The sequence below is a fragment of the Lytechinus pictus genome, chromosome 4 (genome assembly GCF_037042905.1).
Source record: "Lytechinus pictus isolate F3 Inbred chromosome 4, Lp3.0, whole genome shotgun sequence".
NCBI classification, from domain to species: Eukaryota; Metazoa; Echinodermata; class Echinoidea; order Temnopleuroida; family Toxopneustidae; genus Lytechinus; species Lytechinus pictus.
In genome coordinates, this window is record NC_087248.1 from 7733206 (window position 1) to 7746310 (window position 13105).

At 39.1% G+C, this 13105-nt stretch overlaps 1 pseudogene; it reads left to right on the forward strand.

The window, feature by feature from the left end:
• Positions 1-6042: 6042 nt before the first annotated feature.
• Positions 6043-9360, forward strand: LOC129258491 (toll-like receptor 4; annotated as a pseudogene).
• The last annotated feature ends 3745 nt before the right edge of the window (positions 9361-13105 follow it).

Below are 13105 nucleotides of genomic sequence, written 5' to 3' on the forward strand. Positions count from 1 at the left end.
AACCATTCGATCGGGCTTTATCTATGCATTAACCGTGCCAAACTGTAAACCAATACCCAAATCTGCACTCTTTCTTCTTCTAGCTTGGGTTTGTTGGCAACCAGTCCAAAAATTACTCTTTTGCCACTGCTTTTAGGAGCTTTTTTGGTTTATTTTCTTTTTTCTCCGTGAAAAAAGGAGGAATAGCTCCTTTCTCATTTTTTTGTTCTGTTTCTTGATATATGATATAAATATAGCATCTGGTGAAAAAAGGAAATAAGAATATCAATATTCATTTCCTTGGCCTATTATATATGCACACATATACAAAAGGTTGCATTGTCATATTTGGTAAGAAATATAATTGAATAAAATTAGAGATAAGGACGGCAGAAATGAACATTTCTCTTCCTAAAAAAGGGCGTATAAAATAACGGACACAACACACAAGCACACAAGCTTGTACGTAGGCCTTACATGTATATTATATTAGGTTTAAGTTTGTGAAAACACACGGAAAAATAGAAAGAAGAAAAAAAGAGAAAAAAAGTCAGCTGGGTCCATAGTCATGCGGGGTGTTTTATTATTTTTTTTCATTCTACCATAAAATGATTGACTTCTGTTTGGATTCCATCGATGCCGAACAAAAGCAATTACTCCTCGTCACCCCATAGTCAACGCATGATTGACCCCCATGCATGGTAAACGCAATGCTTCGGCAAATACCAATATTTTCATTGAAATGGTCAATAAGGGAAAGGTAAAGGACTGAGAGAGGGAGAGAGCCCGGGGGGGGGGGGCACTCGACCAAAAAAGTAGTAGGTATGTGCCGCGGGCGAGACAAAACACAGGGGCCTTGGAGCGGGCTTAATGTAAAAAGGAGGGTCCTCGGAACGGGCTTCGGAACTACACATTTTTGTGAAAGCAGGGGTCCTTGGAACGGGTCGCCTGCATGTGAGTGCGTATTCATCCCTATGGAACGGGCATACGTATTTATTTGTCTATGAGCTAGCCCAACGGCACGGGCACCGGGTGCGCTAGCGCAGAGGCGATGATCGGACAGCGCTCTGCGGCCGCTTTTCACCAAAATTGCGGCTCATTGTATTTAGATCAATACGGCCGGAACGGCGTAACGGAAAATATGCGAAGCTTTGGAGTGGATTTCTTTGTTCTTTTTCTCAATAAGACAAAAATGCTATGCCTTGGAACGGAAATTTGAGTGTAAAAATGGGGGTCCCCTCCGCGGCACATACCCACTATGCATTATATACTGAGTGCCCCCCTCCCCCCGGGAGAGAGAGAGAGAGATAAAAAAAGGGGGAGGGGATCCCGGGAGGGGATGTTCCTCTCCTTTTTTTTTGCAGGGCACTAATCTCATAACGGCAGTATGGGTATGAGTGGCCCTCAAGATCCCCCACCTTCATGCCTTAAATGCCAGCATTTCTCAAGCATTTTTTTTTCACCCATTTCCGTTGACTAACACACCCCGTTATTAAGCCCCTCATTTCAGGTGTCAGTGAAAACCCCCATTTAATTCATGTAAAATTCAAGTTCCCAAGCACCCCCATTTGCAAAGGACCACCTAGTTTTTAAGCCCCTCATTCTTTTGCAACTTCAGTTCTTAAGGGTAGTGGTTTCATATTTGGGGCCGCACACCTACCCTTTCCAATTCTGAGCCCCCCCCCCACCGCGGGGGGGGGGGGGGTGACAGAGAGGAGAGACAAAAAAAGAGGGAAAGAGCGCGAGACAGGGAGTGGGGGAGTGAGAGAAACAAAGAAAGAGAGAGAGACACACACATTTTCAGACATAAATAGGGGGGGGGGTAAACCATGAACGATCAGCACTGTCAGAAAGTGAACGAAAGAGAGAGAGAAGGTGGAGGGGAAGCGGTGAAGATACGGGGGAATAGAGTGATAAAGGGAAATTATTTCCACGCACCATGTATTTTGTACAATAACGAACTGCTATTGTTTGAGACTTGTGTATTAAAATAGCTTTGTATAAGCAAAAAAATTATTTTGTTTATTTCAGTACTAGTGAGAATCAAACAATCAAGACTTTTGTTATAAAAATGGATGTCAAATAAGTTTTGCTATGTAAGGTTTATATTATAGGCCGATATTCACGAAACCGTGGTAGGCCTAATACACAATATGGGCAGCGGTGTTTCATTTTACTCTGACATAGCTTAATCAACTTCATGTTATAGGCCTAATGGAGACCTATATAATTTAATTTAATTCACATTTATTGTTTTCCATAAAAGTACAATAAATGAGATTTGCGTCGATGTAAGTACAAATTAAACAAATAAAAACATAGGCAAAATATTTCAGATTAAAGCATTTCATGGGATTAACAGAGAGAAGGCAAAGTCTTAGACTTTTTATGAAATACAGAGTATAACAAAATAAAATACAGGCAGTTATAGGGTAGTACGAGGAAAGGTAGAAGTGTTGAGCGTTCTGTACATAAAGAAAAGTGAATATCAAAACAAACTGATCACTTCTCAAAGATTTAAACATGGCAAAACTCTCGGACTCATTAACCCTAACCAGGTCGGGCCTATTGGGGTGTTGTATGACGGGGGGGGGGGGCGCATAGGCGGCGGAAGCGGGGGGGGGGGGACGGGGGGACCTGTCCCCCCTAAATTTGAGGTGGGGGACGACCCCCCCCCCTAAAATTTTAGTTGATAACCTTTTTTTTTTTTTTTTTTTTTTTTTTTGCTGGTCAAAAAAATTGGTTGGTCCCCCCTAAAATTTGGTTGATAACCATTTTTTTTTGCTTGTCAAAAAATTTCGCTGGTTCCCCCCCCCTAAATTTTTGGGCTTCCGCCGCCATGGGGGGGGGGGGGTTGAATCAACCCCCTTAAGATCTCGGCCGCCAATCGCGCGAACGTCGTGAAAATTGGCATAATATTACTGTTGGATGTGATTTAAGAGACCGTGTGGTTATTTTTTTCCGAAATAATAAGATTTTTTTAATATGAATTAATTATGCTCATAATTTGTACGTAAATCATACTTTTGGATCAGATTCACTAAAAAATATCCCAGAATGCTAATTTTTGGTAATAATGTACTTAACACCATCGCTAACAATTACAAATGGAAAAAATCTCGGTTTGAAAATGAATTTCTTATGTATTTTATTGTTTTATGAATTTCTTATGTATTTCTTTGTTTTTTGCAATTTTTTTATTTTTAGTTTTTTGCCAAATTTATAGCAGAACCTAAGCTAAGCTAGAATAAATTTATTTCAGCTGATGGAAGTAAAAATAATCATATCTTTATGAATAAGATGAGAAAACTCAATTTACACTGAATTTGTGCACAGAATTTTCTGATTATTTCTGTTGCATGAGCTGTGTCATTTTCCCCTGCCACATCTTTTCTTCTTTCTTTTCTTTTAATCACAAATATAAACCATTAACAGAACACAGTGCGCTTAGAAATAGTAAGCGCCTTATGAATGGTATTATTAGTAGTAAAATCACGTATTGGAGCCGCAATTTTGGGTCTGACCCTGGTCTGACATGCACTTACGTATAAATGTTGCGTAATTTTTCAACCGCATTCGCTACCAGGGGGTATTTCATGAAAGTTGTCAGCGCTGACAATTTCAGTGAAATCCTTGGTTTTGATTGGCTAAAAGGCACTGGCCTCTGACTGTAACTATGGTAACTGTCGAAGAAATACAAATTGTCAGTGCTGACAATTTCATGAAACGGTCCCCCGGGCATCATAAATTTGATCTAAAAAGATGCGCGAGACTTCAAAGTAAACAAGTCAGCGAGTGGCGCTGTCGAAAAATTTCGCACAGCGGAATGATCGCGGAAAATGTCGAGGGGGGGGGGGGGGGGTTAGGGTTAACAAAACGGATTAGGCCCTTTCTTCCTCTTCTAACTGAATCTCTCTCTTCCTCTCTCTAACATACGCACCATGAGAGAACACATACACACGTGACGCGCGCACACACATAACTTGTGTACAAATGGGGGCAAAAAAGTTTCACGACCACAAAAAAGGGGAGAAAATGAAAAAAAAGGAAAGGGATCAAAAGTGCAATACTATACTATTTTCAGAATTTTATGTAAACATCTAATCAAAAATAAAATTGTATTAAGAAAATTCTCTCTCGATTTGGTCGCTCGCATCTTTTCAGAAAATTTGTTCCAACATGTCCAACGCCATATCTGGCCCCCTTAAAATACCATAACGCTAATGGCAGACACACACACGCACCCATGCACATCCGCGAATATACACGAAAATACACGTATATCTCGTGCTTAAACACACACCCACACCCTTCCTCAGTACACAGAGGCGTCGATCATGGGGGGGGGGGGGCAACCGCCCCACCAATGAAAATATTGGGGGGGCAAACATATCGTTTTGCCCCCCCCCCCCCCAATAATTCCGCATGTGCAAAAAATAAAATAAGATTGTAATGTTACACAGAAATCAGCAAGCGAGATTGAGATACACAACTCGTTCTTCATCTAAAATCGTGCTCAAAATGTCCGGTTTTCAGATTAGAATATTAAAAAAATTCAGCTCGCGCTTCGCGCTCGCATCATTTCTGTAGCAAAAACCAATACTTTTCATGATTGAATAGGTGAATAGAATGTCCCGTTTTCAGTTCTATACCTCAAAAGAACTCCCACTTTGATTTGCAATAATCTTTTGTTGGATATATTTATTGTTCTTTATTAAAAACGTAAATTAAACTCTTTTTTTTTTAAGATCAAATATCAAAATTTTCAGCTCGCGCTTCGTATCTATTATTTTTTAATTTTTTTAAATTTAATTTGTTGGTGAGATGTGTGTGTGAGTATAAACATGTATATATATATATATATATATATATATATATATATATATATATATATATATATAATCTATATATATATATATATATACACATATAGGCATATGTGTGTGTGTTTGAGTCTGTTTGTTTTGTGTGATCGAGCGCCTTTGGAAAGTTGATTCATGATGTTGCCCCCCAATCTGAAAAATGGATCGACGCCCCTGTCAGTACACCCACACTACTCGTGTACCCTTACTCATTATTCTCCATACAAGTTACTTCACAGGCGAGCAACCCTGTCAGTTAGGTTCGTGCACTGATTTAACTGATACGCGCTCATATGCGACAGGAGCATTGCCATCATACATGTTACCATCGATAAGAACAAAAACGATCAAGCTAATATTTTTTTATATTAAAGAGAACTGATCAATAAAATATCTGCAGGAAATGCATGTCCAATGAACAAGGTAGCACTTCCTTTATTCCAGGGAGTTGGGAGTAGAGACTCCCAACTCCCTGTTTATTTCACAATTTAAGGATTCATTGATTTTTTTACGATAAAAAAACACTCGACAAGTGCGGAAGTTTGTATACTTCCTTCCAAAATGATATTATGTCGATGAATTAAATTGATTAATTCATTTTTAATCCATGATACGAATAAGACTGAGTAGAATGAGTCGGTGTTTCGAGCCGGATCTACGAAATCATTTCATCTAGCTTGCGAATAAATAAGGTAGGACCACTTGCGATTTCACCCTTAACAATGTTTTTTTTTTTTTTTTTTTTTTTTTTTTTGGGGGGGGGGGTTCTGCCAAAGAACCAATAAAAATTTAGTTTTTCAGGGCAGTTATTATTATTTAATAAAAAAGTTGCATCGTTATCAAATTGCTATCATTATCATAGTTGTATAGAAATTTTATGTTATCGTAAGTTCTATCAAACGACTTTTAAAGCCGCAAAGAATTCATGCCATCGTCTCTTATTCAAAAGCGAGGCAGAAGTCATCTTTGTCAATGTTTTTGATGGTAGGTCACTATGAACAAATCGATATACACTTCACTGACTATGATGTTTCTAATGTCTCTTCAATTTTAACACAAATACTGTTCCTTACCATTTTTTTAAATTACATCACGACTGATATATTCATTTGATTTTAGTTTTTATATTTTTATAGTCCTGTGAGTTCAGTTGGATTATTATCTTGTTTAAAAAATCTCTATCAACAGGCAACGCTGAAAAATGGCCTTCAAACGCCGTACATCGTTTCCCTCAACATTAGTCTTGGCTTGTTTCATTTTCCACTGGGTCTTCCAAAGCAAGCTGATGCTATCCTCAGGACTTTTTACAGGAAATGCTGGTTGGGGATGTCATCAAGACTTTGAACAAAGAAAAGCATACTGTAGTAACAAAGGTCTTGACTCAGTTCCTCAATATCTTGCCAAAGACACCGAGGAACTTGATTTGTCTGAAAACAATATCACGGTTCTCCCGAATATTTCGTTTGAAAGATACACTCGAATTTCAACATTGGATCTTTCGGCTAACGATATTAGAGTAATCGAACCGACTGCTTTCTGGCCTCTCAAGAATTTGACGACCTTGTTGATGATCCTGAACAGCAACCTAGTGCTTCCAGAGACAGGCTTATTCAGATGGACAAATGAAATGACCTTCCTGGACTTGACAGGATCGAACTTGAAGTCGATTCCAAATGACATCCTTAAATGGAACAAACACGTGGGATGGTTGGACTTGGGTTACAACCACCTCTCTTTTATCAACATCAGTACTTGTGGTTCCATAGAATATGCTGGGTTGTATGATAATCACATTGAATATATCACGCGGGAATCTTTCACTTTCAGCTGTCAAATTGATACCCTGGATCTTACTGGAAACCCTATCAAGTTAATTGATTCCGTTGCCGTAGCTGCGTTGCATACCCGCTCACTTTTGATTGGGATCTCCCCCGAGAGCCAGTCATGGACACCCGAAATGCTGATAAATCTAACCATAGGGATATCTCTTTCAGCTACTAATGAGCTTCACGTCCGTGATGTTGGTTTGGAGTTCGTCCCTAAAGGTGTCTTTTCGTCACTTCAACAAGTTTCATTCAATCTTCTCGACATTTCTTACAACAAACTAAATACCTTATACCCGTTTGTATTCTCAAATCTTACTCTGCTTGGTGAACTTGTTATCAAAAATAACAAATTAACATCGATTGAACCAACTTTCTTTGACGGTATGCAGAAGCTAAGAGTGCTAAGATTAAACTTTAATTCGATACGAACTATAACTAAATAATCAAACATGGACAATCAATCTGGTGGAGTTGTATTTATCCACGAATTCACTAACGGAGATTTCTGAATTTGCATTCCTCGGTTTACAAAATTTGACCGTATTAGATTTGCGATGGAATTTTCAACTTGCTGTTCTCCACATGACATCGTTTACGGGAGTAGATAACATTCAGGTTATCGATTTATCTGACTGCAGCATCACTCGTTTGGAGTTGTATGCAGCTCTGGTGTCATTTCGTATGAATAGGAACTCTCGCGCTATCTTCCCTCTTAGTCCTTTACAACCCGGTGAGTCCTTTAAAAATGCCAAGAATCTCGTTTGGTTGGAGATACAAGACTCTGAAATTTGGTCTTCAAATCTGTGGCATTCATCCAGAAGTGTTTCTCTTTTCGATGGTCTGTCTAACCTCACGACATTGGATATGAGTAATAATCCTAACATCGGCAAATCAGACCTTGCATCCGGAACATTCATTCACCTATCTGCCTTACAGGAACTTGGTTTATGCGGATGTGGTATCTCGAATCTGAATCCGCTTTTGTTTTCCGATTTGGTATCCCTTAAGAAGCTCGATCTGTCAGGGAATAACCTGATGCAGATTCGTTCCGGCTTATTCGCGAAGTTGGGGCAGCTACAAAGCATAAAACTTGATGGCAACATTCTGGCCCACCTTGATGAAAAAGCGTTCTCGAACAACCCAAATCTCGCGGCCCTTTCTCTGGCAAGTAACAAACTGACAGGTCTAAACGAGAGCACGTTCAAGCCAGTCTTTTCTACTCTGTCGGTTTTGGATCTTTCTCAAAACCCGCTAGTTTGCACATGCGATCTAGAGTGGTTGCTTGATTGGCTGAATGGTACAGGAAACCTTACTCTTTTTAACAAGGAACAGACCATATGTGCGCCTCCATCGCTCATGTCTCTTCGTGAGAGACCTGTGTTAGATTTCAATGCTGCTGACGTATGTCAACTCAACTACGCTATCTTCAGTTCTATTCCCATCGTCATCGCTTCCGTAATCGTTATCACCGTGTTCGTCTATCACAAGCGATGGCAGTTGAAATACAAACTCTTCCTTCTAAAACTGGCAATAGTTGGTTATAGGGAAAGACTGGATGCTCGAGACCATAAGGAATATGAATTCGATGTAAATATCATCTTCTATGATGACGACGACGACGAGTTATGGATTCGCGAATATTTGAAACCAACTATGGAAGAACAACTTCCACGGTTTCAAAGGAATGTCTTTGGTGACGCAGACCTTGTTCTTGGTATGCATTACTTGGATGCTGTTGATTACGTAGTGACCAGGAGTTACAAGACCATTATTATTCTTAGCAGAGCCGCTGTTCGTGATCGCTGGTTCATGCTCAAGTTCCGTACGGCCATGGATCACGTGAGTGATACCCAGACTGAATTCGTTGTCGTCGTCTTCTTAGAAGACATCCCAGATGATGAATTACCTTTTCTGGTGAGGCTGTACCTCAATGACGGGAGACCCTACCTCCACTGGACAGATGACGTCAGAGGTCAAGAATATTTCTGGAATGAATTGGCAAAGAATCTCACTATCAATCTTCTGACCAATGACCTAATACCAAACGAATAGAATTGTCCATTTGGCAGAATTTGGACGGAGCCGATCGAGGTCTAACCGTATCTTAAGAAGAACTGTCAGAGATTTGAGCCTGCAAAACTAAGAACGGTGGAGATCTACACCACAGTACTATACCATATTGCTTTATATTAGAGTATTTTCACACTATCCTTTTTTTAACATGGTTTGCCCATTTAATACTTCAACGAAATCAGGGGCAGATTCATCACTTATTATTTCATTCTGGAGACGGAATAATCGCAGTCGTTGGTCTGGACAAATCTTGTGTTGTTTTAGTTTTTAAATTGTTTGATAATATTAGTCATAACTTGTATTACATTATTTTCAATGTGTTTGTATATAAAGTTTAGATTCATGTCGTAGGGCCATGGAGAATAACAGCACATAGATTGCTGATGTGATCTCAGTCGAACCAGAGAAAAATGACTCCAATCCGACTAATGGTATGCAATTGAAAGTAACGTATCTTTTTACCGATCGTTGGTGTGACCGGAACTAATTTATCATGCTTATACTGACAGAAACAATATCGTCGTATTTTACTGAAAATACGTCGACACCAATATATTTCATTTCATTTCTGTTATTCATATTCTAATTTGTACCTACTTACTTTGTCAATTTGTTTGAAATGAAGAAGAGAATAAATTCAATCCATATATATATATATATATATATATATATATATATATATATATATATATATATATATATATACATATATATTAAGGAAGAGGGCCCTTTGCACAACGTGTGTTGCAGCGCGTCATAGCTAGCATTAATTAACTGTTGAAAGCTACGTCTATCGTCAATGCCTGGATTATTTTACGCCTATATATACAAACACACCCACACCCTCACACACCCACACACACATATATGGCATCAGATTGAAAAGAAGGGCAAAGTAAGCTAATGCTTTGTCTAAGAACAAATAAAGCTATTTCAGAATCAATCACCCAAGAGCAATATCGTCCTAACTAGACACTTCACGGTCGCCTTGTAAAAATCAAATCGATTGATGGGAAGATCATTAGCACTTTACCTACTCCATGGACCCTACCAAAAACGAATCACCTCTTGTTTTACGATAAGTTGTTTTCTTTAATCCAAAACAGCCTACATAGTTCGAAAGTTGTGGGCACGGCTTGAGAGTAAACTGAACATTTTGAAACGGACAAATAGGACGATATTTTTGCAATTCCAGATCAGATCTTTATGAGTTAGATCAACTCTTATTATGCCTGATATGGCAAATAATTTAGAAAGAGCGGTATATACGTCTTATGATATTAAGTATCATCTGATACTTCTGAATATCCTAACATTAAAACTTCAGTTAGAGACCTCAACACATTCTCTCTCTGACTTCCTTAAATGGATTCTAACCCGGCTGCGTCAGCCCAAAAGACGTAAAAAGATGGGAGTTGTTACAAGTACCCTGTTTGGCGTTCAACAATTCAAGGGATAATCCTCGTCGATCTGGCGCTGCACAGCGGCTGCCAGGCCGACGATCAATTGGGCAAAGCAAATTTTCGGAGTATTTCATTTCATGTCTATTTCGAACAATAAAATATGGATTTTCATTTTTTGTAATTTCATTCCATAAACGTAACATTTGAAAATGCATTTCCTTATCATATACACCCGGATCAAACAGGAACAACTAACGCTGAACAAGACAGGGAGGGAAGGTCATATATTATGCACTCTTTGAACATTCATAATGCAAAAAAAAAATTATGCCGGAAATTGAGTAACAGGTGTTTGCTACTGATATATAAATTTTAAATTATTTCTATATAACTTCATATTTTTATTTCTTTTCTCTTTTTGTTTATTGTATTTTTTACGGGCGTATCCCGCCACAGGCTTCTTTTTATTTTTTTATTACGCCTTCTTCTGTTAACAAATCTTTGATATATATACACTCTTTTATGATAAATGATTTTGTATGGTTATATTGAAAAAATGATGGTTTGAAGTATCACGTGACATTTCTCATGATTTTGTTTGGGGGGGGGGGGTGGTCTCTTATTACTTGTCTACTCTTCGAGGTCCAATTAAGAAATTGGCCTTATCAATTACAGAAATGAATAATGATACTGCACTAGCAAGACTACATTTCGTAGTTTGTGTTTAATGTTTGTTGATTTAGTGAGTGTTGTTAAACTTGGAAAGGATTTTAAAACTTTGAAAGAATTTTCCGGACGTGGTTCTTGCGTATAATGACATGCCCAAGGGGGTGCGTGAGAGTGTGTGTGTTTGTGTTTGTGGGAGGGAGAATGTGTATGTTATAAGTGTGAAAGGAGGATGTGTGCAAAGAGAATTTATGGGGAAACAGGGGCGTGGCTCGAAGGGATTTCGGGGTGCCGTGGTGTAGTGGTTTTGACTCTCGCCTTGAAAAAGAGGGTCGTGTGTTCAAATTCCATTGCAGTATAGCCATAGGCGGTGGAAGCGGGGAGACCTGTCCCCCTATATTCGAGGTGGGGGACGTCCCCGACGTCCCCCCCCCCTAAATTTTTGTTGATAACTTTTTTTTTTTCAAAATTTTTTGGGTGGTCCCCCCTAAAAATTTAGGCTGATAACCCCCTTTTTTTTTGCTTGTCAAAAAATTTTTGTGGCCCCCCTAAATTTGTGGGCTTCCGCCGCCAATGGGTATAGCGTCCTTATTTGGAAAGGCGTTAATCCACACTTTGCCACTCTCGACCCAGGCGCTAAATGGGTACCGAATTTAAGACGGAATTTTTCACGCGAGATGATTGAATATTTGATTTTTGTTTGACTTAATGATGTATTTTGTTTGAAACTTTCACTTATCTCGCTTGCTGCTACATAATTTACGATTCCAAAAAGGCATATAAAAGCTGGGATAGGAATCACACAGCACGATCTCAGAAAGCAAACAAATTTGATGAGGACCAATAATTACGGAATTATAGTTCCACTGTCATGAGGAAAATATTTTCCATCACTAGCTTCGCTCCCTCTTAAAATCTAAGACAGCATCTTTTCAGATATTAAACAATTGCATGCATTTTAAAAGTCAGGTGAGAAAACAAGGCTAAAGCGATTTTGTGTCTCGCCCACTTATGAAAATAACCAGAAATATCGTGATTTGTGAGGGCACGCAACAGAATTGTATCGAAACTTCATTGTGAAATGACTGGGATGGAATAACACTTGTCATAAGAGCCTTGTACGTAAACTTTAATGTTGACCTGAAAATGACCTTTGACCTTACCATGTGACCTCCGATTGCAGCATAACATGCAGGTCCCCCAAGTCCATCTACCATCCAAGTTTGGTTGAAAAGTGACTTATGGTTGCGAAGTTAGGTGTCATAAGAGTCTTGCCTGTAAACTTTAACGTTGACCTAAAAATGACCTTTGACCTTACCATGTGACCTCCAACTGCAGCATAACATGCAGGTCCCCCAAGTCCATCTACCATCCAAGTTTGGTTGAAAAGTGACTTACGGTTACGGAGTAAGGTGTCATAAGAGAGTCTTGCATGTAAACTTTAACGTTGACCTAAAAATGACCTTTGACCATATCATGTGACCTCCGACTGCAGCATAACATGCAGGTCCCCCAAGTCCATCTACCATCCAAGTTTGGTTGAAAAGTGACCTACGGTTGCGGAGTTGGATGTCATAAGAGAGTCTTGCATGTAATTTTTAACGTTGACCTGAAAATGACCTTTGACCTTACCATGCAACCTCCGACTGCAGCATAACATGCAGGTCCCCCAAGTCCATCTACCATCCAAGTTTGGTTGAAAAGTGACCTACGGTTGCGGAGTTAGGTGTTATAAGAGAGTCTTGCATGTAATTTTTAACGTTGACCTGAAAATGATCTTTGACCTTACCATGTGACCTCCGACTGCAGCATAACATGCAGGTCCCCCAAGTCCATCTACCATCCAAGTTTGGTTGAAAAGCGACTTACGGTTGTGGAGTTATGTGCCATTAGGTTTGTGACGGACGGACGACATTTGGATCCCTAAGTCTCGCCTTCACCTCTGGTGGGCGAGACAAAAAGAACAAATTTTATTGATAAATGGTTGACCGTACGGTGACAGTGACCAAAATTATCATTATCTTTGATGTTGGTTAATTATTTAAAAGAAACATTTTCTCGACATCCCCTTCTTTCATACTAGGGATGTGTGATATTATAAAATAATGTAACTGGTTTGCTCTGACCTCATGATCTAAGCAACCACAACATTATGAGCCCCTTTGTATATTGGTATAATTATTGTTAACCAGTTGGTTAAACAATGATTCGGATCACTTCGATCACAAAATTGTATCACAGCAATTATTGTTCTCTGACCCTAAATAAATATGTTGTTTCACTAAGTCATGTCAGT